The 27,157-nt window shown below is 43.7% G+C and overlaps 1 long non-coding RNA gene across 1 annotated transcript; it reads left to right on the top strand.

The window, feature by feature from the left end:
• Positions 1 to 12,092: 12,092 nt before the first annotated feature.
• Positions 12,093 to 19,586, top strand: LOC119543099. Its single transcript, XR_005218524.1, has 3 exons — positions 12,093 to 12,141; positions 16,285 to 16,435; positions 18,343 to 19,586. It is a non-coding gene; the product is annotated as an uncharacterized LOC119543099 (long non-coding RNA).
• Positions 19,587 to 27,157: the final 7,571 nt, after the last annotated feature.

The raw sequence follows: 27,157 nt of genomic DNA, 5'->3' as shown, positions 1-27,157 counted from the left end.
CACAAGGCCAGTAAGAGTTTTCCTACGAGGCTAAGCATGGCCAGTGTAAATTCCTGAGTCAAATAGCTCTAGTTTACCCCTCACCACTTGCTGGCTGTGAGACTTTGGTCAAGTCACAAGCCCTCTGAACCTCTTTTTCCTCATCTGTAAAATGGGGAGCCATTTTATAGGGTAGTTGTGAGAATTAAATTTTTTGATAGATGTAATACACTTAACAGTGTTTGGCACAGAAAAAGTACCCACTAGATGGTAACCATGGTTTTCTTCTACTTAAAAAATATGTTTGTATGTTGTCATAGTCCAGCTGGCTGGATTTTCAAGTTTAGAGTGTATATTCCCTATGATATAAAGTATAGTCTACATGACTTAAACAGAATTCACTTTGGGGGCCTAGAAGACACCTCCTAAAGAGAGGCAGTCACTTTCCAGAGCAGGAGGAACAATGAGAGACCCAAGATCCAGCCAAGGGAAAGATTTCAGGATGGAGAAAACAAATGCTCATTCCAAATACAAACCCCTAATACAAGTACAAGAGTTGATCTGCAGTTGGGCTCCTTTTTGCACAAGCAATGAGTCCTTCCAGGATGAATGGCATCACGGATTGATTGATTTAGCAATAGTTAATGATTCTTTCTACTTCCTGGGGAACTGGTTAGTGCAAATGTGAATGTACAAATGAATGGTGGCATATTCATTTCTCACTTTGTACTGACTGGGTTAGTTCATATGGTGTTTTAGGATCTAGCCCACACCATTCTTTACGTTTCAAACCACTTCCTTTTAAGATCTACTATAGGAGGGGAAATCATTACTGATACAGAATATATCTCAAAGCCATTAAGCCTGTGTTGCCCAAAGTTACAGAGTGTTGTTGGAAGTAATGAGAGCAGATAACTTTGGTGGGTAACTGCGCCTGGAGGAGGACATGAGGATCTGCTACAGAAACTTGGAATGTCTTCTTTCTCGAACTGAATACTGGTTTCATGGGTGTGTTCACTTGGTAAGAATTCAGCAAGCTGTACACTTATGATATATGCACTTTTCTATATGTTTGTTTATTTCCATAAAAAGTTATATCAAAGGCAGCATCACCTAGATCTTAACATACAGATGTAATAACATACAGAGATAATAAAACATCTTGGTGCAGACATCTTGGTCTTTCTGGTTATATTTGGAAGCAGAATGTGGCAGACACTGTTGACTAGGTCTTCTCTCTCGTCCTTACCTTCCCTGAAATAGGGCAGGCCCACTTCCCCAGCCTCCCTTGCAGCCGTGGCATGGTTAGGACTGGTAAGACAGAATAAATTGTTTCCTGGGGACTGACAAGAAAGCTTTTACTTTCTTGATAAAAGAGTAAACCAGCCCTGTCTCTTTGCCCCTTCCCTCTGCTTTGAACACAGATGTGAGGCCTGGAACCTAAACAGCCATCCTGTGACCACAAGAGAGGGGTCAAGAGGAAGTCAGAAGCACTGACCCTAATATCTTGGGATTTATTATGGGAGGGAAAAAAATGGTTCATATTTGTTTAAGATGTTAGTCTTTTTTGTTTTTGTTTATTATTCTCATTATTTCAGCAAAGAACATTCCAAAAGGACACATGGGATCTTCCTCCTCTCCCCTTTCCTTCTCTTTCTCTTTGAGATTTAGCCCAGGGAATTAGCTGAGTATTGATTATCACTGTCTTTCTGGCTCTATAGTGGCTGATTAGGCATAAACTCCTGTTATTTAACATTTGTATCATTTTATCACCCTTAACCTTTCTGTTCTACAAAGGAAGTGCAATAGTGTCAATAAGTATTCCATGGCGGAATGCTCTCTGGGGTGATGCATTAGTGGACTACTAGCATAGAGAGGTCATCTATACATCTTCTCCAGCAACTGGACATCTCAGTAGAAGCAGGGGTGAACCTGTAATGTGCAGTATGTTAAATCAAGGAAAGAATCAGATTTAGGGTGACATCATAAGGGTCAAGGGTGCATACAGTTCCATTTATTCATGCAAATCTCTTATTGGGATGACCCTTTTCCCTGCTTACTCAAATCCTACCTGTGTTTCAAGACCTGGTTCCTGCCTCTTATGCCCTAAAACCTTTCCTGACCTTCCCAACTCACAGTGCTCCCTTATGCTCCAAGCTTGTGGTGTTAGGGGATGCCAAGAGTTAGGGAAGTCTTATTTTTTCTGACTTCTCAAATGTTCTATGCTAGTCAGAATAGATTATGCTCTGTTGAAGTAATAAGCAGAGTCAGAAATTTCAATGGCTTACTACAAAAAAGATTTATTTCTTGCTGATGTAAAGTGCAATGCAGGGAAGGCAGCCTTCCTCCACCCCGCAACTATGCCACCTGCAACATGTGGCCTCCAAGGGGAAGAGAAAGGTGGGGAAGGGGCACTGGGTCTTTGGTTCACAATCCATTGGGCAGAACTTGCTACAGGTCCAAACGTAATTGCAAGGGAGGCTAGGAAATGAGTGGAACACATGGATATTTGATGAATATCATCTCTCTCCGTCACATTTCCTTAAGAGATAGTATTTCCTACAAAATTTTAAGCAGGTATACATTGTACCCACTCACTATCCATTGTCCCTTCTGCCAGTGCAGTTCACTGTGTTCCCCCTTCTCCACATGAAGGCCACCTGGTTCTAGTGGGGATGACCCCAACTTTCCTGAAGGGTATGTGACCAAGGCTTGGCCAGTCAGACCTAATTCTGGGATTTGTTTTGAAAAGTATAGGAAAAAGAACTTTTTGTTGTATGTGAAGCTTGGAGTTGCTGGAGCCTACCGCATAAAGAAGACTCTCTTTAGAATAAAGTCAACACAGAAAAAAAGCAGCACCAAGACCAAGAGATGGAGATATTGGGGTCTTGGAGACATTGCTTAAGCTCCTGGCAGTGACAGCTTTATGGGCATACTACCTGAGCAGTTGCATAAGACTCTGCACTTAGAAGGGCCCTATGCTTGGTGTGCTTTTCTGTCATCATCTTGAAATTTTTAATAATTTTTAAAGGGACTCTGTGCTTTCATTTTTTGCTGAGCTCTGCAAATTATGTAGCTGGTCCCGACCCCCGGGTCCAACCAAATCTGAAGCTATTACTGCTCCTGGATTTTTTTAGTTTCACAACACAGCAGATTTCCTCTGGGTTTCTGTTATTTGTGGCTAAAGAGCTATGACTACAGTGTAGGTTCTCAGTTGCAAACATCAGAAACTCATTCTAGCTAGTTTAAACAGAGAAGTAATTTATTCAAGAATATTAGATAGCTCACAGAACCTTTAAGAAGGTCAGAGGAACAGATCTGAAGTCCCAGTGATCAAGAACAGTGTCTAGATTCCACCACAGATCTGCTACCAAGGATATAGTCCTGCCTCTGCCCCTGGGCATAAATGTTGTGTTCACTCCCCCGAGTCTGGGGCTTGGTTGCTATTTTGAACCTCTTCCACTGGAGATCTGGATTATCTGCTGCCATGCTCAGAAGAATGGATTCTGTGTGGAACTGGCTTCTCTGTGTCAGCTTCACAAAGTCTCATGTGGGTATGTCAGTCTGGTGGAGCCTAAGTCATCTGCCTGCACCTTAGCTGCAACAGCAGTTACGTGAGAGAAATTCTAGCTTCTATTTTGGGGAACCATGGGATCATAAACCAGTGAATTTCCCCAAAGATAAGAAGGATGTTCAAAGATCTTGAGAGGCATTCCAAAGAACCAATATCCATTACTTATAAAAATTTAAATTCTGCTGAGGACTGTGCATCTATGAAGTACTTCATAGATGTGGAATGAATCAACTGATGCATGTGATTTCTGATGCATTCAGTGATTGTGGGGTCTCCCAGTGTGCCACCCCAACTAGTCCTTAGAACATCTTACCCCTTTGTCTGCATGATGCCTTGGAGCTATGCACCCCTGAAATGCTTGTTCTTAAACTCTTAATCCATTCATGTGGATGTGAACCCATTGAGAATAGGCCCTTTTGATGAAGTTACTTCCATTAAAGTGTGGCCAACTGAATCAGGATTGGTCCTAATCCTATTACTGAAGTCCTTTATAAGAAGAATGAAATTCAGACACATGGAAAAAAAGCAACAGGGATAAGCCAGAAGCTGGAAGTCAGTGGAACCTGGAAGAGAAGGTAGAAGCCAGGAGAGACCGCCATGTGCGTTTCTTTGAAACGGAAAAGCCAAGGACCAAGGATCGCCAGCAGCCAGCCCCAGAACGCCAGTCTTCTGGGAGAAATCATCACTGTGATGATGTCTTAATTTTGGACTTCTCCTAGTCTCAAAACTGTGAGCCAATAAATCCTCATTGTTAAGCCAACTCATTGCATGGTATTTCATTTAGCATCTGGGAAAGTAAGACAGTCCCCCTTATGGAGCTGCCTCAGGCCCACTCTCAGACCCCACATCCCCAGTAATTGACTATTTCCTACCAACTAGAAATCCCAGCTTGGACAAGATTGAGTAGATTTCTGTGAAGCAAAATATAACCCAGCCCTTAGGTTATAAGGTGTTTGCTTACCTGGAGGCAGGTGGAAAGGTGCTCGCTAGATGTTATTGGCTGCCACTAAGAAGTCCTACACATTTACTGCAGCTGCCATGGTAATAAACCTATTTCTCTGTGAAAGATTCCTCTATTGCTAACAATTTTTATGTCAGGTTCCAGCCCTTTCTTAAGGAGTATTTGTCAGAATTAGGTGTTAACAAAATAATGAACAAAATAAAATGTACAGAGTCAGTAATTATCAGTTTCCTTTGATAAATCCACCCTAGAATTTATCGCCAATCTGATTTAAAACTTAAACAGAAGAACAAAAGAGTGCCCTTGGGAGGGGCATGAAATCAGCATTTAAATTCAACCATTTCATCCATTCCTGTACCTTTGTGCTGAATACACTCATTTCAAAGGAGAGGCTGAAGTACAGAAAATGGAAATGGGGTTGGGGGTTGCTGCAGACACGATGCTCCTTAAGCCAGAGCTTCTTGGTTGTTGCAGGAGGCTCCTGGTGACCTGTTGGAATGGGTTTTGGTCTCAGAGAGATGAACTTGGGCAGGCATCAGCTAGGCCAGGATCAAGTCTAAACAGGTGTGTGACTATGTCAGGGATTCGGGGATGTGAGGATTTAGAACAGGGAAAGAGCAAAGAGAAGCTCTTTGTCTCCACATTTGCCCTGGGCCTTCTCATGGACTCAGTTTTCTGAAGCTTCACTGCTGATTGGGAAGGGTTGGCATGAACTGGGGCTCCCTCATTGTATCATCATCATTGTATCCTGAAAGGCTAGCACAGGGCCTGGCACATAGTAGGTTTGCAGTAGACCCATGTTGAGTGAAAGACTGAGTGAATTTCTCCCATAGGTCGGAAACACGTGAGTGGCTGAGTAAGAACTGGACTCGAGTTTCCCGACTCCAAGTCCTGCAGTCTTTGATTCGACCCTGATGCTCCTCCCCAGGCTGAAGTCTGATAAATCCACCCAGGAGCCTGCTCCCAGTCTTCTATTCCAACTCTTCAATCTCCTCTGCATATTTCTACCCAGGCTTCTTGTCTCCACATAGTCCAGAGTGAATGGAGCAGACTGGTGGCCTCCTCCCTCAATCAGTTCCCCATCTATCCAACCTCGATCACTTTTCCACTGCCCTGGCTTTAAAGCACACTCTTGCCAACTCTTCTTTCTGCATTATGCCCCAGGTTGAGCCAATCCTTCTATTCTTCTAGTAGAAAGTCTCTCAACTCCCTCCCGATCTTCTAATAATCAAGGCTCAGGTCCTCATCACCTCTCACTTGGGTTATCCATAATAGTCTTGCCTCCATGAGAATCTAGTCTCTCCTTCGAATCATTCCACATCTCATCACCTCCTGACTCATCTTCTTAAAATGCCCTGTCTTAGGTGGATTAATCAGCAGCAGACAATGACAGAGATTCACGAGAAACTGATTTATTAGGAAGTGTTCCCATGAAGAAACAGTAGCAGAGTGGGGGGTAGCGAGACCAGGAAGGGAAGGAAGCTAATCAAGGGTGAACCATCGGCCAAGTCTCATGGAAGTTCCCATGTGGCTCTATCCCCTGAGGAGCTTTGAATAGTCTAGGTTTCACCTCAGCTCTACCCTGATTGGGGTTAGGGAGCTGAGTATCGACACTCCTGCCCTGGTCAATCATTGGTTAAGGGCTCACTCCACTGGTACCTACAATCCTAGGCACTCCTGCCTCCATGTTCACAGGCAGCATGGGTTGAGATTGAACACACACCAGCTATTGGTGTGCGTGACAAAGAATGGGGCCAAAAGGACGTGGGAGGAGGCCTGAGGACTCTACTTTGAGACTCTAACTTACAAACTGTCAGGTTGCACTTTGGCCTGACATTCACCAAGCTAATTCCACCCTTTACCCCATACTCCTTCCGCAACACCTTCCCAAGGACTCTTGGTTCAGCCTGACTGCCCAATCTCAGGGAAAATTTGCTGAACAAATGCTTGTTCACTTTATGTCTTTCTCTTTCTCTATTTCCACTGCCTGGGGTATTCTTTCCCCTTCCTTGCTCCTCATCAGTCACTAAAGCCTCTTGGAATTTTGTCAGAAACTATTAAAACAAAATGCAGCCCATAAATCTTGAGGGAAAGGTATTCTTCTCCTGAATGCCAGGAACACACATCCACCCTGTGCGAACTGCTTTCCAGTCAGATTCAGCTCCTGCATGTCTCAAATCCCCAAGCACAGCCCCTCTGCACAGGGATGGAAGAATTATACATACTGAATTCTGTATTATCACTTTGCAAAATGCATCCGCATCCTCAGAGGTAGTTCCTGAATAACTAGTGCTGGATCTTTTCACTGACCTTAAAACCAAAACAAAATAGATAAAGAGAAGCTGCAAGGATGAGGAAGGTAGTTTAAGAGATTCACTTTTTAAGGAAGTAGCCACATCTGGGAAAACTTCTCATCTAGTTTACCAAGTTCAGGTCTTCTCATCTATTAAAACTCTTCTTGCACAACTCCTGTGGAGGCCCTCCCGACCATCCTTCTCTGGACTGTGGTCTCACCTCCCCTCTTCCAGTGATGAAGCTTTCTGCACATTAGAGCAGAGACCCACAAGGCCACATAACTCAGCTGCCATCTGTGAGATGCCAGGACATACTCCCTCCAGTCCCTGGGGGACCACCCTTGAAATGGGTTTAAATTCCCTAACTCATTCCTTTCTGGGAATGAAAGATGTAGGAGCTCACTTTCTGGGAAATGGATACAGAACTGAGATACCCTGCCTGAAGCCTCTGCAATCAGTGTGACCAAGTAGAGCTTCCTCCTTTTCTTCTCAAATTTGGCCAGGAGGAATTCTTTCAGGATTGCTCAGCCAAGACCCAACTCACCATCAAGATACTTCTGAATTCCTTCTATTAAACAGGGTGCATAAATCCTCAAAGGAGGGCATCTTTTCAAAAGAGATGCCAGATCAGCAGCTGCTAACATGTGCTGAAGAATAAAAAACACACTGTAAAGTGTCCTCCCCATTCTGAATGCTGAGGCATCTTAGGACCCCCACCGGCACTAGGAAACAGTATGGCTTTTAGAGCTTGCTGTGATTATAAATTCTAGCTCTGCCACTGTATGTGTGACCTTGGGGAGCTACTGATACTCTGGGTCTTAAGTTGATCATCTGTAAAACAGAATAATAACTATACTGCCTGATAAGGCTGCTGTGAAGATTAAATGAGGCAGGGCAGGTAAAGGGCTTAGCATGGTGCCTAGAAACTAGAGTAGGAGCTCAGTGAACACTGATGTGCTGGGGAGAGAGACAAAAGCTGGACAGGAGCCTGGAATCCTGAAGGATGCTCTCCCAAGGGATGCAGGGAGTCTGAAGGGGTTTGGAGCCAGCAGCAGATGTGATTTCCATTCAGGGCCGGAGCCAGAAGCCACATCTTTGACTGGGGTTGGCTGTTTTGTGTGGAAGTCTTCTAGGCCTGGATGACATTTAACCTGAGCAAAGTCCTAGGGCCAGAAGGTTTTGCTCCTTCTATGATCATCTCATCTAATTATCATCTTCCCCAGAATTTGATTGGCCAGAGATGAGCTCATAAGGAAAAGAAGGGCCAAATTACAGCAGAGTCTTCCAGCACTGAGAAATTTAGAGTTTTCCAGAAGCTAGGGCACGTTTTCCAAGGGTTTTAAGCAGGAGAGTGATAGAATCAGAATTAAATTTCTGAAAGTTCACAAGGGAAGACATTGCATACCCATAAGTGTCCGTAGAGGACCACATGGTCGGTAGAGGGGCCGGAGGTGGGGGAGACTGTTGGGGACTCTTCTGACATTTAAGTAAGAGATGACCAACCTAAACCAAGACTGGACAATGGAGATGGGGAGTGGGGAATGAGGAGAGAAGGGATGTGAGCAAGATCAAGCGTAGAATGGGCTGTGCTCAGCAAGTAGTCCATCAGGTGGTGAGGGAGGGTGGGGCGGAGAACTTCTCAAGTTTCTGACTTGAACATAACATTGCCTGAGACAGGATGACCAGCAGATTTGGGGGAAGAAGAGCTTTTGGACTTGCTGAGTTTGGGGTGCATGTGGAAGGCCCTGTGGCACTCCCTCCCTGAAGATGTAGGCTGAGCACAGTAAGGTCTGGGCTGAGGTGGACCCAAGAGACATATGCAACACTGTGGTAGTTACTCCATGGGCTGCCCAGGGAGAAAAACTTACAGAAAAGGCTTTGACATCAACCCATCTGGGTGACAAATCAGGCCCTGCCTCAGCTTGGCTGTGTACTGCCCTTCCTGAGGCTCCTCTGGGGGTCCAGGCTGCATCTCCCAAGGCCCAGGCTGCACCTCCTAAAGCTGCTGCCTCTGGATAACTGAGGAGAAGCAATGGGGAGCTTACAGTCCCATAGGAGTGTCACCCATGACTGCCCCACCCCCCACCATAACGTGGGAGGGAAGCCTGGGGTGGAGTGGAGATGTTGCCCCTGAGAGAATTCGCTGCCTGCCCTGAATCCCTGGGGATGCCTGCCAGGGAGCACCGGCCTCTGGGGAGACTTTCCTTCTTGCCTCTGAAGCTCTGCAGAGCCCTCCCCGTCAGCAGGAGATGGGAGGGCAGCTTCCCCTGAGGATTAGTGTTGCTGCAGAAGAAGCATGTTGGTTCTAGGAGCCTCCCCTCTGGCATAGGTGGAGGGGAGGGTGACAGCCATGCCCTAGTGACAGTTCACAGGTAAGTATTGGGAGATGTGATCTGCAGCCAAAGAAAGGGAGAAGCTCACCAGCTGTGCCCTGTATGACCAAGGAAAGCAAAGATGGGTGTGACTCAGGCTTTTCTGAGAACCTGCTTGAGGCACTAGACTAAAACATAAGTCCTGTGGGGTTAAGGAAGTCATTTATTCACTTATTGTGTATCTCTGTGGGTGTATCATGCTAAAAGAGCATCTCTAAATTGTATTACTCTAATCTTACAATATTGTCTCTCTGGGTTTGATGTTAGAAAAGATCTTTGCCTAGTTTTCAGGATTTTAGCTTCATGAAATTAGAGCTTTTTCTGTGTCCTAGTTTCAATCTCTATCTTAGTTCCCCAGCTGTGACCTCAAATACCGTAAAATGGGTTGGCTTAAACATTGGGAAATAATTGGCTCATGGTTTTGAGTTTAGAACTCTCTCTGCAAAGACTGTGGCATTCTGGAGCTGGTGGCCAGTGATCCTTGCTCCTTGACTTTTCTGTCACATGGCAGTGCACTTGGTGGCATCTTCTCCTTTCTCTTCTGGGTTCCGTTGACTTCAAGGTAGCTTCTCCTCCATAGGACTTTATCTTCCTAAAGCCTCCAGTAAAGGATTAAGGCTCAACCTTATTCAATTGGCCCACTCCTTAACTAAAAATAACACCTTCAAAAGATCCTGTTTACCATGGGTTCACTCATAGGAATGTTTTAAGCTTAAGAAAATGTCTTTTTCTGGGGTACATAATTAACCTACCATAGTCTCCGAACTGTTAATGACACATCTAACTCTAGTCCAGGGAAATGGGGCTGAAAAGTTTTCCTTCCAGCATGGAATTCAGGACAGGTGTGTTTAAGAAGTTGCCGACTCCCTTCTCCTTGGCCTCTAGTTTTGTGTTGGGACTTGTTTTGCCCTAAAGCTGGATTTCTCAATGTTAGCACCACTGACATTTTGGTGTAGATAATTCTTCATTGTTCAGGGCTGTCCTCTAGGTTGTTTAGCAGCATTCCTGATCTTTAGAGGCCAGAGGTAGTCCCACTTCACCAAGATGTGACAACCAGAAATATTTCCAGACATTGCCAAACGTCCTCTAGGAGACAAAATCTTCTCAGGTTGAGAAACACTGGTTTGAAGAAAGGCTTCTGGTTAGAGGTGGTTATCTTTTATCTACAGTAGGGAAAGCCCAGTGAGGAGGGTATGGATGTTTTCTACAGGACCCATCACCACTATGGGACACCTGACCCCAAGCACAATTCCTAGTATCAGGAAGCTCCCTTGTCAGAGGCTTTGGGTGAATAGGCTTCAGAGCCTGGTGCCCACTTCACTGGAGGCAAAGGGGAGAATTTCTGGTGGATCATGAATGTAGCATTAGGAAATAAATCAAGAAGCACAAACGTAATTTCTTTTCCAAGTCTCCTTCAGACTCGCTGAGGTCTCAAGTTGGTTTTGGCATCTTTTCTACTCATTGACATACTTTGGTGAATTTATTTTTTCCTCCCACTTTATCTTTTGTATTAGCTTTTTTTGTTGTGCTTTTTAGTAGAGTCTCTTAGTGGTTATCCTAGAAATTATGAAATGCGTCCTTAACTTATTGCAGTCCACCTTAAAGTAAGTACTTTTACCACATCCTGAACAATGCAAGACCTTTTTAACAATTTAACTCCATTTATCCTCCTCCTGCCTTTTTGCTCTTGTTGTCATAAACTTCCCTTCTACATATGTTATCTGATATTATTATTCTTGCTCTAAAACAGTCAACACTTTTAGGTGTGCCGCCTTTCTTCCTGCACTGCCTTCCTTCCATCTGAGGTCATTTTCTTCCTGCATGAAGACCTTCCTTTAGTATTTCTTCTGTTTTAACAGAGAGAGAGCAGGTGTCAGGCTAAGAACCTTTCTCGGATATTAATGCCTGAATTTAGTCAAGATGTTTTTGTTTTCATTGTGTCTGCTGCAGTTCTTAAGAAAAAGTGATAGTGGTCTTTCCATTTAACTTACTGTAATAATAAATTGGGTTGATTTAAATTAAAATATTAAATATGGTCCAGGTGGAACAGATAAAAACTGAGAAGGTGGTATGGGAATTTTCAAAGTTTGAGAATAACAGCTCATAATAGGTGAGAGGCTATGGGGTGAAAGGGAAGAAGAAAGCAGGCTCTCCTCTTACTGGACACCATTTATCAAGAGGAATAATTGCTACCATTTTGCACAGTCTACCACAGAGTGGTTTCGTAAAAGGCAACCCACAGCTGGCCAAACCGGGACTTGGCAAAATCCCTGAACTTAGACTTACTTTCCCTCAAATGTCTGCTTCTTTTCCCTGCATCAATCCCTCTAGTTGAAGAAGAGAAGTTGTGGGCTTGGAGGTCAGAAAGATCTCGGTCTGAGTCCCAGTGCATTCACCCAACTATAGTGTGATGCCAGGCTCCTCCTCCGGGCCCTTTATCTCAGAAACACACTGATTAGCTGCTCAAGCCAGACACTTAAGTGTCATCTTGGACATGTCCCACCCCTTTACTCTCCCCCAAATATCTCCATCACCATGATCCTTTGGTTCTACTTTTTAAACCTCAAATTTATCCATCTGTCTTTCCTCTAGTCCCCTCCCAACTCAAAGCCACTGTGGTGGTTTGCAGCTGTATATGCCCCAGAAAAACATGTTCGTAAATCTAACCCATTCCAGTGGGTGTGAACCTATTGTAAGTCGGACCTTTTGATGAGGCTACTTCAGTTAAGGTGTGACCCATCTCTTTCAGGTTGGATCTTAATCCTCTTACTGGGGTCCCAAAAGCCACAGAAGCAAGAAGCTGAAATCAACAAAAGTCAGAAGTGAAGGGAGAGACCAGCAGATGCTGCCATGTGCCTTGCTGTGTGGCAGAGGAGCCAAGGATCGCCGGCAGCTGATCTTTGGGAAGAAAGCATTGCCTTAATGAAGCCTCGATTTGGACAGTTTCTCAGCCTCAAAACTGTAACGCATAAGCTAACAGACTCTCATTGTTTAAGCCAACCCTTTTCATGTTATTTGCTGGAGTAGCCTAGGAAATGAAAACAGCCACATTTTGCCCCTGCTTAAATCCCTGACAAGTCTTTCCATTGGCTTTGGGATAAAGTTCAGGATCATTAACATGACCCTGAAAACTCTGTATGATCTGGCTCCTGTGGGCTCTCTGTGCCTGCACTGCTCAGCTAGGACACCTTCCTCCTGTCTCTACTCTCCCCATCTAGCCACCTCTCACCCATCCCTCAGGTCCCTGCTTACTTCCTCAGAGCTATTCTCTGAACCCTGCACTAAGTTAGGTGGTTGTACCTGCTATTTCCCTTCACAATGCCCTACACTTTTCCTTTTGTGGAATTTAAGATCATTATAATTAAATAATTATTCAGGTAATAATGCGTTCAGTATCTGACAGCCCTCACTGGGCTTAAGTTTCGTGAAGTCTGAGAAAATGTCTGTCATGTATGCTGGCTGTGTGACCTGGGCCTAGAACAGTGCCTGATCCAGAGTAGGGTCTCAGTATAGTGAATGAAGAAAACAGAATCTCTCTTGGCATCAGTTTCCTTATCTGTAGATTTGTGATAATGGTATTTAATTTACTGTCATTTTGGGAGGGGGGTTCAGAGCACAAACAGGTAAGTAATTATAAATGTGTAAAGCACAGGCTATGTAGGTAGTTTTACATGTTATTTCCTATCTCTTTTTTCTGCTTAACAACCTCAAGGTGCCTGTTTCCTTGGCTTAAAAAAAAAATTTTGTGCTCCAATTCCATGACTTCATGCATTAAGCATCTCTCAGAGCCCCACATTCTTCTCTACTCTGCCTCCAGAAGTACACGACCCAGACAGGCTTTAACTTTCCTTTGGGATTAGAGCCAACTTCTCTTGAACAAATGTTTGTCTCAGACAAACATTTGCGTAATCACCGGAATTCCCATTGTTAAGCCAACCCATATCATGGTATTTGACTTAGCAGTTGGTGAAACTGAAACACCTAATCTAGTATGGAATGAGTGTCTGTCACTTACAACCACATAAATCCTGATCAATACATGGCCCTGCCCCAAAGAGGCCCACTCTGCCTCCTGCTGGTCACTGATGGGCTTAGTAACACCCTTCTAGGCTGGTTGCCCACTGAATATACTCAAATAGGTCAGGGGTGACTTTAAATTGACAGTACTTCTCATCAGATGGGGCCCCCTGGGCTGTCCTCAGTGGCCTCCTAGATACAAGGCAAGGCTCTGCAGACTTGGGACTTGGTCTTGCTCTGGCTTCTGGCTTCCTGGGAAAGGAGAGTGCTGGTCTGGCTGTAGACAATCTTGCTTAATAAACGACACCTTTCCCCCTAGGGTAGGCTCTTTATGAGAAATTCTAACTCTTGAAAGTCCATTTGAGTTTATTGAAGCCTGCTCTCTAGCTGATTATTAAAGCTGGTTCCTCTCTATGGAAATACTCTGTTCCTTTATTATGCCTCCTGCCTGAGTTCTGGAGGCTGGGATTACTGAGTTTACTGGGCTTCTAGAGGCTGCCTGCATACCCCTGCTGTTGCTGCTCTATTCTCTATTTTCTAATGAAAAGCAAGGGCCCTGGAATCACAAAGAGCATGACTCATAGCCTCATCAATTTCTAGCAGTGTCCTTGGGCACAAATTTCATTTTGCTAATCCTCAGGATCATCATCCATAAAATGGGAATATTAATGACACTCACCTCATGGGGTCATTGACCCTATAACCAAGGGGCCAGAGAATTGTTACTGCCAGTTCCTGACTCCAGTCACGTTTGGAATGGGGAAGGTACAATTTCCAAAAGGAAGGGTAGAGTGTGCTGAACAGACAAAACCCAATTTTTCTTGCAACACAAAATGTCCTTATTAATATGAGTGCTCATGATTTTTTCCTCTGAAACGTGTCATTTGTTACCACCTTAAATACAATTGCTCAGACCCCTACCTGATTTAATGCCTGAGCAGTTGCTACCTGCTCTAGGATGAGCCGTAAAACATCAGTGGTTTCTCAAGGGCTATAGGCCAAGTACACCATGAGGGTCACAGAATATCATTGTTTTTTAGCATCAAAAATCAACTCTAGTCAGTCTGTAAAATCTTTTCAACTCTTTTAGCCAATTCAATGCCCTTCAGAGTACAAGATACACATTTCAGGCCTATAACTCCCCAAAGAGATCCCAGATTCACCCCAAAATGGCTACTCCCATCAAGCATTGTGAAGCTATTCCCCACACTCATATTTATCTTCATTTTCAAGGAGAGATGCATTGTAACAAGTGTGTACTTCAAATGGACCCTTTCTGCAATTAGATCTCTATTTTCCCAAGTTTTAGATGGAGAATAATGAGGACTTCAGTTTAAGGAGCATATTGAGCACTTGTAAGAGATGGGCACTGAGCTTGGCACCATAGACACAAAAATGGCCAACAGACACAGTCCGTGCCCTTGTGACCTTGTAAATAATTATAGTATCTCACGGTGAAATGCAGTGATGGAGATATGCATGGGACGAGAGGAAGCCCAGCTAAATGAAGGAATTTGCAAGTGGATCTTACAGCCATGCACCATTAAATCAACCATGAGCTCAGCATACACTACACACTACAGGCTTCCTCCTGTTCTCTAACACACCCAGCATGCTTTCACCTCACTTTGCACATATGGCTCTTTATGCCTGGATTGTTCTTCCCCAAATATTGCTGTGTCTCACTCCCTCACTTTATCCAACATCTACATCAAATGTCTTTTGAATCTCCAGCCCATATAAAAGACTTCCCTTCTCACCCATTAATTTTCTATTCTATTAAACGGTTTTGTTTTACTTCATTGCATCTATCACCACTGACATATTATATGCTTATTTGTTTACTTGTTTTCATGTCTCCCTTTGACCTACACACACACACACACACACACACACACACACACACACACACTCAGCTGTTAAAACCAAGAAAGCAGGGACCTACTATATGTATATGTCCCCAGTATTTGAAATAATGTCTGCCACAGAGTAGATGCTCAGAAAATATTGAATGGATGGAGGAATGTAATAAGATCCTAGATGGTTCAGACTTGATCTTCATACTAAAATTATAAACAGTTTGGGAAGAAGAATAGTGAAACAAAATAGAACAGAATATGGTTGATGGCTTAATTGAAGTGTGTACAAAATGCTAATAGAGCTTGGAGGAAAAAAGCTATTCATTCTTTCTTGTGGAGAGGCAGTGAGGAAGGAGTTGACATCTCAGAGGAGGTAACATTTCACCTGGATCTTGAAGGATAAATACAAGTTTGCCCAGCAAAAGGGGATCAAGAGTTGTAGCAGTTTCTGTGTATGCCCACCCATATCCCTTGGCCCCATCACCCAGTGCCTGGTACCAGCTGTCTACTGCACCCATATACGACTGTTTCCTTAACTTTTCTCTACTAAGTGTGCTGGGTGGGCTGGAAGTGCTGGAGAGGTAGTACCCCAGGAACAGCCCTCAGCCAGTGGTGGATGGGAGTTTGAGGATAAATGCCCCAGCTTATTTGCCCCTTTGGTCCATCAACACAGGGGTGAGCTCTATGCTGGCTGCCAGAGGTCCCCCAGGGGACTGGGCTTTCCTTGCCAACAGCAGTAACCTGATGGATAACACATCCCTTATTGACTTCCTTTCCCTGTCTTAGCTCCCCACTTCCCTAGCAGTGTCTCCTGAGACCACCTCCCAAATAAGCTATTTCTTCTCAAATTCTTGACTCAGGGCCCACTTGTGGGGGACCATCTAAGACAGTCATGGTCCCAGCAATAGTAAGAACATAATCAAAGATGAGGGGGCTGGACTGTGCCAGGAAAGCTTGGGGAGATGGAGAGATTGGAGCAAGAGCTAAAACTGTAGCTAAGCCTATGGCTCGATTATGAGGACTGTCCAAAAGTAAGGTTCAATAAGAGCAAGGTTATGCTGACAAGGATGTGGAGTATCCATTTGGAGGGAACATTTCCTCCTTTTGGTGGCTCTCTCAGTGAACTGATCGATTCCACATCCACAGCTTTAAAATGCTGAATTAGCCTTTTAGTTTCTCATCATTCTATTTGCTGCCCTTTCATTCTGGACTTCTCCTTCTCTCTCAGTCTTCAGAAGAGAAATGGCACCTCTGCCATGGAAGCCAAACCTTTATCCATGTGGAGTGGGCCTTGGGAAATGCCACTGGTGACCAGCTCCAGGAAAAAGAATGCATAGTGTAGAAAAACCACCTGGGCAGCACATCATTGCCCCGGGACAGTAAGTATGACAATGGGTGCTCTGGGAAAGGAGGGAAAATATGCACAGGAAATGTGGAAACAGGTGTGAGACTATTTGTTCCTTCAGAGCTGCACATTCAAGTCAAACATCATTGTCATTTGAGTGAAGTCCCCTTGGCTGAGTGGTCGATTGTACTGAGATAATTAAAAAGCACCAAAGCAGGGACAATCGATACAAAGGTTGCTTCTGAATGGAGATGACAAGAGTACCAAGTGATTTGGGATTTAAATCCATTCCCACAGGGGCCATAAATCTGGCAAAGACAGGGATACTGAGATCTGGTTGTCCAGGTCCTAATGGCTCCCAACAGTGCCTTCCATAGATAAGTGACCGCTGGACCTTTTGTCCCATCCAGTAGGCTGAGAGAAACTTGAGCTGCCAAGCCATATGAAACTTCCACTAGAGATTTGGAGGAAGATGAATGGTACTTAAATAACAAGAAGACCATGAAATCAAACCATTAAAAGACAATTTCAAAACCAGTCATCATCCCTTACCTTCTTTTCACTATGATAAAGTCCCCAAAAGTCATTGTTTGTTTCCTTTGATCTTGCCCAACTTTCCATTTGGGGTATAGAGGTGCTCTTTGAGTTGGGGAAATGATGCCTCTGGTAGGGGATGCAGAAGTGGAGGGCTCTACCTCTGTCTCCCATTTTCTCCAGTTATTTTCCAGCCTTGATGGACAAGGCTGGGATTCTTGGGGCTGAAGTTACTAAGGTTGCCTGTAGGCCTACCTCGGAGAGAGACAGTCTCACCAGGCCTACTTTTCTCTGATTTTCAAATAGTTCTTTTATCCAACCTGAGCTCTCCATCACATTCTACTCCACCTCATCTGAGAATTGATGTTAAAGGGATCTGTGTGGTTTTTTGTCTTATGGAACAGGGTGTCTTTAAAACAGGTACTGCTGGTGGTGGTAGGGGATGCCACCTAGGATGACGTAAGCTGCTTCTTCTACCCAAAGACTGATCTTTCTTTTTAGTTTTTGATTTAAAAATTAATTTTAATTATGCAAACTAGAGAAATGTGGTCTTCTTGTGAACATTGAATTAAAACACTTTGGATAAAACTAGAGGCCATTTTGGCCAGCAGTCCCCATCCCACACACCCTCCCTGGAAGTAACAGCTATTGCAGGGAAAATGTGTATCCAGCTAGTTGTTTTTCTACTCATCTGCATACATGTTCTGTTTTTATGTCTCACAGAAAATATAAAGAACGTGTGTTTAAATTCATTAAAACTATCCTGTTTCACATACAACTTTGCAACTTTTTTTCTCATTCAATACAGTCTCGAAGACTCTTTACATTGGTAGGACAACACCCAGGCCATCACATGTGGTGGCACATCCGGAAGGGACTAAGGGGGGCTGAAACTCAACCCATCTCTACTAGCTTAGCTTACAGGAGGGGTTGCCTTTCTCTAACTGGTCTACCCAGAGGGGAGCATCTTTTTCTGCTGTAGTGGCCCTGGATGGATCATCTATGCTCTATTTAATTGTTTTGTAATTTTCCGTGGTGTGGATACATTGCATTTTATTCATGTATCATGGTTGGACATTTCAGTTGTTTCTAGTTTTTCATGATCATAGGCAATGCTGCAGTAAAAAGCCTCATACATGTTTCCGTGTGCTGCTCATATGCAAGTGTTTCTCTAGGGAAGTAGTGCAATCACTGGGTCATAGAGGAGAAACATTGTAAATTCTAGTGGATAATGCTAAATTGTCCTCTGGTGGGCCCTACCAACATGTAGTCCCCCCACCAGTAGTGTCTGCTGCCAGACTACAATTTTACTTAATTGCCTTCCCTTTCTTAGTGTGCATCTGGTTGACCCTTTTGCTCTGCGGTTGTTCCTAACCTACCATTTAATTTTTCTCCTGGTTTCTTTAGCAACTTGATCTCAACCTTGGCTCACATCACCCAAGCTTCCTGCTCCTTGGTCCATCTGCTCTGACAAGGAATATGTGCCTGATTCTGACCTGAATTCTAGGTGGCATGTGGTCAGGAGAATAGTTCTGCCTCCAACTGACTGTATGGCCATGGGCCAGTCATTTCTATGGGCCCTCAGTTTCCCTATCTGCACAATGATGGAACTGGGTTACAGGAACTCCAGAAAACTTGCTCTCAACTTCTGGCCCTAGTAGGACTGAAAAAATCCATTTTGAAAAGGTGATCTTGCCCCCATCAATGCTAACCATGATTCTGGTCCCGTTGAAATCCTTTACTCTTACTGCATAGTCAGACATGAGTCATTTGAAGATGTGATGGGTAGGTATGGATTTTATTGCTCCTATAAATTACATCACCATTCATCTTCATGGTTTCATGGGTGGGGATGAATGACAGAGGAAGAGCCTTTTGGTCTATGTAAACTCTCAACCAGCTAGTGATAATTTTTTCAATAAATCAGGCCCACTTCCACCTCTGCAACCAATTCCTTCTTGTTCTTTAGGCCACACCTCTCCCACTCATTTAGCAAATATTTATTGAGCATCTACAATGTCCCCTGCTCCGTGACCACTTTTGGAAAGGGTGAGAGTGGAAGGTGGAGAGAAGATGCAGGATGGTGGAAAAGTGCTTTTATGAGTTTCCAACTCTCATAGTTTAGTCCTGTGCTGTATAATGACACTAGCAGTGAAGATGAAAATGTTCTATAAAATCTGTGCTGTTCAATAAGGACAAACTTCATGTTACTATTGGCCACTTTCAATGGAAGGCATGGTTTGAAGTCCCTGTGCTAAGGTATAATGACTATAAGGGAGGAATAGAGTGCTGGGGGCTTTGTAGCAGACACCAGGACTCAGTCCTCTTAATCTTCTCTTTGAAGCCTCAGTCTCTTAATGTGTAGAATGGGTGGCAATAATGCCTATTTCCAAGAATTCTTTTGAGGACCAAAGGGTGTGTAGACTTTGGCACAGGGCCTGTTCCATTGCAGGTGTTCAATCGGGCACTCCCTTCCCCTCTGTTGTGTTTTCTTAGTTCTCAGGACTCTTGCATGCTGAGGACAAGTTCATGCATCAACCTTGTTATGGATTGAATTGTATCCCCCCAAATGATATGTTTGAGTCTATTCCCTGGTCCCATTAATGTATTCCTGTTTGGAAATAGGATCTTTGAAGATGTTATCAGTTAAGATGAGGCCAAACTAGATTAGGGTGGGCTCTAATCCAATATGACTAGTATCCTTATAGGAAGAAGAAATCTAGACAGTAAGACAGAGAAAGAGAGACATGCAGAGAGAAAACATGAGCCATGTGAAGGAGGAAGAGAATGTCACAGACGGCTGGCAGGCCACCACCAGAAGCCTACAGACTTCAGAGGAAGCATGGCCCTGCCAACAACTTGATTTTGTTCTTCTAGCCTCCAAGAACTTGAGACAATAGAATAATGTTGTTTTAAGCCACCTGGTTTGTGGTACGTTGTCATGGCAGCCCTTGGAAACTCAGACAAACCTTGAGGAGGCAGGACTCAGGAAGCAGAGCCTGCACTTCTGGTAGGGGCAGGCTGAAGACTCCACCTCTTCCTGCAAAAGCTTCCAGCTCTCCAGACCCTTTTTCACTCAAATGAGTTGCACAACTTCATAGATGCCACAAGTCACATCATTTTCATTCTGGGAATTATCAAGGGTGAAACTTTGCCTGCCTCCCTCCCCCACTGCCTACCTAGTTGGGTGCTGAAAGATTAAAAGATAATGAGTGCTCAGTAAATAATTGTGGGTGGATTAATCACCTAAAGCCATTGTTGTTGAGTGGCAGCCAGGAGCCTGGAATTCTAGACTTCCCAGTCATGCTTCTCCAAGAAAAATCAAGGACTTTGGGGTACCAAGCTAGGGTTTTAGTTCCAGTTTTCCTGTTGCCTGACTCTGATCTTGCAAATCCTGACTCTGCTTGGTGCCTTAGTTTCCCCATCTGTCCACTGATACCCTATAATTCCATGTCCTGAATACATATAGGAAGCTTTTCCTAGGCAGGTCCTGAGGCTGGACGGAGGTTTTAAATACATGTCTCCTCAGGTTGGGGTTTGTCCAGGCCATCCCTCATCCTTCCACCCCTTCTGTTCTCCCTCCCCCTTCTCCATACTGTGGGAGTCTTGCAGTTGGCTTCCTGTGACTCCAACAATTGGCGGGTTTTCTCCTTCCCTTCTCTGACCTCACCCAGTAAGCACTCCAGAGGCAGTCAAAGCAAACAGAACTTGAGGGACTGGGCCAGGAAATCCAGAACAAAGGAGGGCTTCTTTTATCAGCTGTTTCCTCTTGTTGAAAGATAAATTATGAGGGTAAAAACCTTTGAAAAAAGGCTGGAGCAGAAGAGAAGTAAAATAAGTTGTATAATATCCTAGTGAAATTGAGACATTCATTTATTTTTCATTTAAGCAGCATGTGATTACTATGTGCCAGTTACACTGAGCTGTGGCCATTTCATAGTATGTAAGACATGGGCCCTGATCTAAGAGTTTAGTGGCAGAGATTAAAAGTAAGAACCTGGGCAAATTCCAAACAGTGTGATTAGGGGTCAGCTGACTTTGTCTTTTTCATTGCTGCATCCCTACTGCCCTCGGGTTTGCTGACATATTGGTGCTTAATAATTAATTTCTGAGTGAATGAATGAATGAATATAGGATGTTTTGGATGCCCATAGGAGGGGTCCCTAATCCAGTACTGAGGGGTCAGACAGGCTTCTTGGAAGAAATGACAGAGAGGCTTGAAGACTTGAAGAAAAGGTAGAAGTTAGTGAGGTAGAGGGGACAGGTGGGAGGTAGAGGAAAGATGGATATAGAAAGGAGTTGGGTGCAAAAAATAGTAGAGGATAAGGGCCTGGGTAGGTTCAACCATATAAAGTGGCCAATAACTGACCGTTTTTGACTAAGAAAGTTAAAAATGGCAGTTTCATACAGTTCAACCGAATACGTAAAATGTCAACATATATTCGGGGCAAGATCATGTGGGGCCTTCTTGTCAGCCATAGAAAGAGACTGAATTTTATCATGAGGGCATGGAGAGCCAATGGATTTTACTTTTTTCTAAAATAAAAATTTTTTTCATATGGCTTTATAACTAATATGTGTTATTGTAAAGAACAGATTTAGATTATAACAAAGGTATAAAGAAAAAAGATAATCTCACCTTTAATCTCACCACACAGAACCATAGTCAACAAACTGGTGTACCTTTTCCAGACCTTTTTTGGTCAAATCTTATATATGAAGATGAGTAGGGTCTGCAGCTGCTATTTAATAGTTGCCAGTAGCTACTGTGTCTAATGGAGGGAGATGCAGGTCACCATGGAAGAGTCTGTTCTTTTCTGGGAGCAATCACAGTGGGAGAAATGTATAATAAAACTTTTTTTTTTTTTCTTAATTACTGCATCTTTTCATATATGATGTTGTGAGAGGTTGGCTAGGGAGAAGGTAGGCACGTTTTTACAAAGGCGGAGAAGCCTCCTGGGAGGAGGCAGGGCACTGAGACATAACACTTTCTCTAACAAATAAACAAAAAACCTTTGGAAATTTGAAAAAATAGAGAAAAGTTCAAGAAAGAAAAAGATTACCTATGATCCCACCATGCAGAATCCCGTTACTGACATTTTTGTTGTATATGCTCCCAGTCCTTTTTTCTCTATATATAATGTACACATATATAGGGATAAATTGGATTAATATTCAGCAAATGTTCACTCTGCTCCTCCTACCTCCTTGAGTGGAGTGGACTTCCTGCCCCACTCACTTTGGCCTTGGCTGTGTCAATTGCTTTGGCCAGTGGGATGCTGGCACTGTGAAATGAGCAGAGGCCCTAAATGAGCTTGTGTGGTTGGGTTTACTCTTGTGCTCTTGCCGTTTGTCATGAGGAGAATATACCCAGGGTCCTATTGATCCAAGGAAGATGAAAGTCACACATAGCAGGCCTAGACCCAACCCGCTGAGATCAGCCAAATCTTAGCCAATCTCAGTCTAGAGCAGCTGAACCTCTGGCAACTGATGGATCCATGTGGTCAGAATGAATGTTTATTGTAAGTTACTGAGATTAGGTATGTTGATTTTGATATATAGCATTATTGCATTATATAAAAATAAATGATGGTAATTACTATTGTCAGTTTGGTGTGTTTCAAGTTTCCTCTTATGTATTACATGTATATATGTATGTGTATATATGTATTATATATATTAGTATATGAGTAGGAAAATTTTCCTCCCTTTCCCTTTTGCCATTTAGAATTCTAGCTTGGATTTAATATCCATAAGAAAGTTACTTAAGGGATTTTGTTATCTGGAAATAATCCTTCCCAAGCCTTTTTTGGCATTCCTTTAACTCCAAGGATGTCTTAGATTCCTTAAAATTATTGAATTAGAGCCACCTCTGGTATCTCTTCAGAATCTGTGCCCCCTTCTTGTTGAGGTATTATGTATCTTACCTATTTACCAAGGGTAGGCACAACTGGCAATTGTCAAGCAACATGTCAAGTCCTGTAGCTCTGAAAATGGTGGGTGGGCCACAAACAGTTCTTTTCTGGCCTTGCTTAGTGGCTGGCTTCTGTGGAATGTGGATGGATCATGAAGATGTCCACACAGTGTCCAGACCTGCTGCTCAGAGTGGAGAGTGAACACCTGAAGCTGATCCAGCAGGTGCTTGTTTATTAGACAGCCCTTGGATCTGTCCTGGTCCACGCTCACCACCACCCTCCTCTTCCCTGACCCCCTTGCCCCATGTTCCAGCTTGACCACCTCTACCATTAGGCCCAGCCCTCCCAACCCAGGCAAATTCTGCCCTGGGTGGGGCTCAGTGTTGACAGAGAGGCAAAACTATGGTGGCTTCACTGATCCAATGAGCTCTGAATCCTCTCTCCTTCTGTTTCCATATTTCTCTTGGTGACAGAACCTATTCCAGTGTGAGATAGAGATGTCTCAAATCCCTGCCTTCTTTTTTTAATTTTCCCCTTCCATTTTTTGAGTTTCTCTAAGTAACTCTAACTTTTGCAGTACAAGAGAGTAATTCTTTTCCAAGACATACACTTTTTGCATATGCCCATACCCCCCGTGTCAGTGACAAATCAAAGGATAGAACTGGTTCCCCTTTTCTCAGCATCTTGTCCTCTACTGGCTTGTCCTGTTTTGCCATCACCCCTCGCCCTGAATGCCCCCCAAGGCTGCAGGCAGGGATTGTACGTGCAGGTTAAGGCCTAATGGGTCTCCTTGCAGTCCCTTCAGTTGCTGTGTGTTCCTTCTATTGGTGGTCTTGAGGCTCCCCCTTTCCTCTATACCTTCTCATATTCACTTTATAAACAGAAAGAAATTAGGGATTTCCTCTGGTCTGACAATCAGGGGAAGCCTTGAACCTTCTTTATTTTGCTTTTCTCTACTATTTTCCGTAATGAACTGTCCAGGCTCCTGATCAAATATATTTCCTTTCCATCTGATATAACAATAGTAATCACCCAAAACAACAACAGCAGCAGCAGCAGCTTATAGTCATGATCTATTTTGATCCTAATAACAATTCCTACTCTACAGACAAGAAAACTTAGGCACAATTTATATAACTTACTGAAGTGCTAGAACCGATATTTAAACACAACAGTAACCCAGATTAATAACCGCTGGAATATACTGTGTTTAGAAATATTACCTGCGTATTCCGTTGGCCAGCTTCCCAAAGCTTGCTTACGTGGTCTTGAGCATTCAGATACTGTTACCCAAACCCTGTTTATCTTAAAGGCATGGATGATTTCAAACATCTTCTAGGAAGTTCTGAGTCAGGACCCTTGCTATCCACATCTGAATCCTGCTAGATGTGCTCTAGCAGGATTCAGATGCCCCTCCACCAGCCCGAGTACCACTCCAGGAGAATTATCTCTGACTGCAGACCCTCCGATTGCATTCCTCATTCCTTGGCCCAGCCTTGGGTGATTCCCTGACATGTTCAGGTGCTGGGCAGGAGGAGGGAACCTGCATGTATCAGCCAGGGGCTGACCTTCTGCTTCAAAGGACGCACCTGTAAGTGACGCCGAACCATCAACCTCCAGATAGTCGAGGCAGTTGTGACAGTCCGTGGGCCTAGGCATTGGTGCCCTGTTCTTGCAGACATGGCCTTCTGGTTCATTCCCTCAAGTGATTCTTTGAGTCAGCTCACCTGGGTTTCCTACAAGCCGTTTTTACCCAAATGATACTAGGTGGTATTGCTGGGCCCAGCTTAGTTTGGCACAGAGAATTTCCCTCAACGGTTCTATCTGTGATTTCGTGGTCTCTTTGACTGATGCAAATGACAATGGTAGAAAAAATAACCCCAAGTGCAGAGTGGATTTAGTAGGGTGGGTTGGCCTCAGTGGAAGAGGTGCAAGTCATGGTCAGCGCGAGGCTTCCCTAGAATCTACACTGACTTAGAACTGGCCTTCAGAGTCCTAAGCCTCCTGGAGACGAGAGAATGTCATCTTTATGAAGTAATAGTGCCACCAGGGGCCCTGTCTCCTTGCTGTGGGACCACCCTCCCTCCATTCAAGAACTGGCGTTAGAAGAGAATAGTGTGCCACCTCCAGAAGTGAGAGTTAGAGAGCAGGAGGCAAAGGGTGAGGAGCTCCCACTGACAGTGGAGGAAGAGCCAAGGCGGGGAGTTTGGTCCGGCGTTTCCTGAAGGGGGTGTGAGGAGGTGGTTGTCGGCAGCAGCACGGAAGTGTCCGATTCAGAGGCCCACAGACTCACCAAGGGGAGCCGCAGCCGAGGGGCTCAGAGCTAGAGACGGCAGCTGACAGGCTAAGTGAGGGGACATTGGAATGGCCAGATAACTTGGGAGAAATGGCCCCATCTCGCTTATGATTTTAAAAAATCCGATTGGCAAAGAAAAAAGCAACTTATAAAATCGAATATTGGGGAGCACGTGAAGAAGTTATCACTCTCATTTACCTCTGGGGGAAGTGAAAATTAACACTAGTCTACAATCCCTTATCTGAAATCCTTGGGGCCAGAAGATTTTGGAATTCAGAGATTTTTGGATTTTAGAGAAACAATGTGATGCATATACTGCATATTATATAAAACTCCTTGCAAGGACTAGGGTGACATCCCATGATCAAACACATTTATGTGTCTGCAATAAAAGGTACAAATATTCATACTAAGTAGGATAAATAAAGACTGTAAACAACCTTGTGTCAGTTCAGGTCAGAGTTTGCTACCAAATGAGTTTTGATGTTAAACTTAGGAAAACAGTTCCAGTTTTTAGAGTTTTGTGTATAAGGGACTGTAGACCTTACAAGCTTTCTGGAGGGCAATTTAACAATATATATTGTGAATCTTAAAATGTACATACCCTTTCACCCAACAACTTTCCTTCTAGGACTTTGTTGTAAGGAAATAATTACAATTACATGCAACAATCTAGCAATAAGGATGTTCATAACAGCATTGTCTTTGTTTGCAAACAAACAAACAAACGAAAACAAACTAAATGTCCACTGAGAGGGGACTGCTTAAATAAATATAGTAAATCCATGCAACACAGTATGAGGTGATCCTTGAAAATATAATGCTTATTGACATGCAAAGATGTATGCAATATGTTATTTAAAGATAAATTTGGGCTATGAATACATTTATATTTTTGTAATGAAAAGACCCTTATCTGCGTACTTGTATCTATTGAGGAACCTGGGAAGGTATACCCTAACCAGGGCTATCTCCAGGAGTTGCTCTTACACATTTTAAAAATCTATTTGTTGCTAATGTGGATTTTTAAAAATTTTCTTTATTCTAAGTTAGAAGAGTAATACTCATCCAAAATTTCAAAGAATGCTTATGTGCATATGAGCTGAAATAAAGGCTTCTACTCCTCTCATCCCTCTCAATCCCCTCCTTGAAGGTAACATGAACGTTTGGGGTGTTTTTTTCCAGACCCTTTTCTATGTTTGTAAAGGCATAAAAGCTTTGAAAGTAATTCCTGTATTTTTGGAGTCGTACTGTATATATTGTTCTGAAACAGTATATCATTATAAGGTTAATGAATTTAACTCTATCATTAACCTCTTTCCACGTTGTAAGGATACCTAAATTTACTTACCCTTTCATACATTATTGGACACTTATTTCTATTTATTTGCTCTCTCAGACAATACTGCAATGAACACTGACTTAATGAACATGTACAAGCATTTAGGTAGAACTTCCTAATTTTGATTTTTCTAATTTTCTACAATGAACAGGAGACTTTTAGATTATTAAAAATATTATTAAACATATTAAAAAGATTCCACTAGAACTTTTCTAAAACCCTAGAGCCACTCAGTTGGCCCCACTCTTTTCTCAGGATGAATGAGCTATTCACTAGTACCACCTGGTAAATAAACACCACATGTTTTGGGGACACACATATTTTTACAGATTCACCCACCCCGAGGACTATCTGGCTCTAGGAGCAGCAGACAGGAGCCAGCGCCTCCACCCAAGGGAAGTGGCTGCAGCTGCAAAGCCATGAGGGGGTTTGGGTGGACTGTCCTTGGATGGCTCTGGGTGTCCACCACTCACAGACGATCTGGTAACCCCAGGGCCTTTTCTCGGCAGTTGGTGTTCGCTGACCTTCCCTGGGAAAGCTTCAGTCACTGCTCCCAGAAGCCAGCGCTTGTCAGGAGGGTGAGCTGGCTTCTCTGCAAGCTTAGGCCAGGGGCAGCTGGCTCCTAACAGAAAGGAACTCCTGGGACGGGGAGGCCAGGCAGAATGGTTC

Source organism: Choloepus didactylus, chromosome 1 (genome assembly GCF_015220235.1).
Source record: "Choloepus didactylus isolate mChoDid1 chromosome 1, mChoDid1.pri, whole genome shotgun sequence".
Taxonomy (NCBI): Eukaryota; Metazoa; Chordata; class Mammalia; order Pilosa; family Megalonychidae; genus Choloepus; species Choloepus didactylus.
This window is presented reverse-complemented; position numbering and strand designations above follow the sequence as displayed.